The sequence below is a fragment of the Acyrthosiphon pisum genome, unplaced genomic scaffold (genome assembly GCF_005508785.2).
Source record: "Acyrthosiphon pisum isolate AL4f unplaced genomic scaffold, pea_aphid_22Mar2018_4r6ur Scaffold_20500;HRSCAF=21211, whole genome shotgun sequence".
In the NCBI taxonomy this organism is placed as follows: Eukaryota; Metazoa; Arthropoda; class Insecta; order Hemiptera; family Aphididae; genus Acyrthosiphon; species Acyrthosiphon pisum.
The window spans coordinates 11725-14655 of record NW_021769867.1 but is presented as its reverse complement, the minus strand read 5'-3'; positions in this window follow the sequence as shown (position 1 = coordinate 14655).

The window sequence follows — 2931 nt, the reverse complement described above, 5'->3', positions numbered from 1 at the left end:
TAAAATATCAATAAACGAAAAATACCACAAAACGTAATTTATAGAATATAATATAACGAAAAATGCATAAAACGCAATATTTTAAAATCTATTTATGTAATAGGTCTATTGATTTCGTAGAAACATTTATTTCATTATGAAAACAATCTAAAAATTGATTATATTATTATATAATAATATAATATATTGATATTCCATATCCGGGCCATTACACTTACCCACATCAGTTATTATTTTTAAATTTAATAGGTATTAATATAACACTATTTTAATTAACGATAAATGCAAAACTTAAGTAACGTTTTAATTCTGAATAACGATAAACGAAAAAGTTGAATAACGTTTTAATTCTAAATAACGATAAACGCGAAAATTGTGTAACGTTTTAACTGTAAATCACATAAAACGGAATTTTTTTTCAAATACAAACCCCGATTTTATTACAAACTGTCCGCGGTTTTAATTTTTTCTAGGTAACCGTATAAAATGTCTTACAACCCTCTCTCTAAGCGTTGTTCATTAGTTTATGGTTATTTCGTAGTTATTTTTTATATTAATTTAATACAGATAGAAATATATCCATTCAAAAAGTATTTAAATACATTTACTCAAATAGATACTTTATTTTTATATACTCAGTTGAGTCAGTCTACATCATAAAAGATACCTAATAATAATTATAATAAAAAAACACAATACCTGAAATTATAAATATTACAAATATTACATTTAGTCAGATAATTCATAAATGTCAACATACATTTTTCACTCCAATACCAATAATTTTTATTATTCAAAGCACCTACCTGAGTAAGATAAATGTTATCTTAGGATGCCTCTCAAAGTGTTTAAAAGATAATATTTAAAGTATAAATATAATTTTTTTTAATTAACAGTTTTTAGATTCTTTAAAAAGCAATTGTGTATACCGATTGCATAAGTGTACTTTTTTTTAAATATTAAATATTAAAAGGGCAATGATTTATTTAAAAATAGTTGTTTGGTATTGCCCTGCCAATGAACCATATACAATTTATCACTCTACAACCAGACAACTTTATCCCAGTAGTTTAACTTCAACAAATTTAAAATCTCTTAAAATTTAATAATTATAATTAGCTTATTATAAAATATTGTGAAAAATGAATTTTAATGTGTTATTTTTCTCAATATTCAAGAGGACGTTTGTTGTCTCTGTCTTACAAGTATGTAACATAGCAAATGTACGTTCAGCAGAACACGTTTAGCTCCGTTGGCTTAACAACTCGACTGTATGGACCTATTGTGAAACTTGACGGTGAGAACATTATCTGTTAGAACTTAGAACTTATACAGATACAAGTTCAGTTAGTCAGTGTGACCATCTAGTTAAGAGTTATATTACTCCACGAAACATATTACAAAATGAACAAATAAATGTTTGGAATTCCTTCAATATATTTTAAATAAAGGTAAAGTTTTCAAGTTTGAACTATTTTAAAGTGAAATATAATATAGGTAATACTCAGACTCTATGCAATAGTGCAATATAATACAAAATCAGTTTATGGGTTCAATTACTTTTTTGTTTAAACCATAATATTACAATTGATATTATATTTTGATTTTTCGTGTAAATATCTTTATTTCGATAGTAATGATTATTATATTATTATAGGTATATAGACTTTCATTGTATATTATAATCAATTACCGTATTCATCATTACGCTCATTGCGGTCAATTTAGCCGCAAGGTTACGAAACATTTATTTTAAAAATAATATTGACATTTACACAAAATATGTTTCCTTCCCTATTTTTTTTTATAAATGTATGAGAATTTTGAACTTCTAAAGTACTAATTAGATCCAATTTATTACCCGAAAGCTCCAAAGAAATTACACAAAAACTATAGGTTTGAAACTTGTCTGAATTTTGATTTTAATGGTCAACCTTTCAGAAACAATATCTGCCGAATAATTTACATTAGAAGGGGTTGGGGGGGGGGGGGGGGTACTCGTTTGAAAAACAGAAGTTTGTATCTCAACGGGTTACAGGACACTTTAGCAGTTTTACGAAAAATCTCAAGAAAATATAGTCTTTGAGTACCATAAATATAATGTTTAAAAAAATTATAATATAATATAATGTTATAAGGTATAATGTTTAAAAATTCTAAAATCAAATATTGAACAACTAAACTACATTTTTTATGAAAAATAAGGGGAAGAATGACTCCTGTTGAGCTCTGATTATGACATATCACGAACCAACTCAAAATCTAGATTAAGAGGGGGGGGGGAGCAAAAGAGGCCGTGGCGCACGAGAAATAAGGATCTACAATAAGAAAAACCACATAGTCTTGTATTCTGTCTAATCGGTAAAACAACTTTGGAAAATTCAAAATTATATTATTAATTTTTTTATCACCTCTTTAGTCTAACAGGTAATTAGAAATTAGGTACTAAACTTTAACCACTTTTATCGTTTGTCATTAATTTTAATAAGACCTGTAATAATAATTGATGAACTAAGTATAGAATATTCGACAAAAATTTTAGATAAAATATATTGTCATGTGATAAAATATATTGTCATTTAGTTACTTGACTTGGTAAATTGAGGACAATGGAAAGATAATATTAATTAAATAACACAAAAAAATTATAATATATTAAAATATTAAGAATACTTAAGGATTTTATTATATGAATTTAAATTAAAATAATTAATTTTCAATTTTCTATAAAATTATAAAAATGGTAAATAACTTAAATAAATAATAAGATAATAATATTAGCATATTATGGTAAGGCAATCAATAACATGCGAGCACAACGCTAACATTAGTTTATTTATAACATTTAATGTTTTTCCGTATTCATTCCTGTGAATAAGAATAAATGAATGAAGCATATATATAATATTATCAAAATCGAATGAAATATAA